This window comes from Plectropomus leopardus, unplaced genomic scaffold (genome assembly GCF_008729295.1).
Source record: "Plectropomus leopardus isolate mb unplaced genomic scaffold, YSFRI_Pleo_2.0 unplaced_scaffold67370, whole genome shotgun sequence".
In the NCBI taxonomy this organism is placed as follows: Eukaryota; Metazoa; Chordata; class Actinopteri; order Perciformes; family Serranidae; genus Plectropomus; species Plectropomus leopardus.
In genome coordinates this window covers 1-450 of record NW_024674134.1, presented here as the reverse complement: position 1 = coordinate 450, position 450 = coordinate 1, and the positions used below count along the sequence as shown (strand labels likewise).

Here is a 450-nt window from a genome sequence, read left to right as displayed (position 1 = left end):
CAGACTGCACAACACTATAATGAGGCACACAGAAAACCCCAGGCCTAGGGAGCAATCAGCTCCTCCAGAAAAGCTGCTCTTCACTTCTCTGCCAGATAATTCTGCCTCGTTCCGTAGTGTTTCTCTCCGTTCCTTCCTCCAGTGGTTTTCCTCTGCTAACCTTCCCGTGTATCCAGTCTTTCTGCTGCTTGTTTGGAGCAAGTGTTTTTCAGCCTGCTCATATAAATGATATTTCTTTTCAGATGGACTTGCCTGGAAGTGCAGGCCTAGCGACAATCATCTGCTTGATTCTGCCCAAGGTATAGCATTGGTGGTTCAGTGGTAGAATTCTCGCCTGCCACGCGGGAGGCCCGGGTTCGATTCCCGGCCAATGCAGGATTCCTTTGCTCCAAGCAAATTGTGCTGAATGGCCTCTTATGTGAGCTCAGATTTGTGGCCCATTGACAGTGG

General features: G+C 49.8%; 1 non-coding gene across 1 annotated transcript; it reads left to right on the top strand.

Moving 5' to 3' along the window:
* Positions 1-304: 304 nt before the first annotated feature.
* trnag-gcc lies at positions 305-375 on the top strand. The gene has a single exon. It is a non-coding gene; the product is annotated as a tRNA-Gly (tRNA).
* The last annotated feature ends 75 nt before the right edge of the window (positions 376-450 follow it).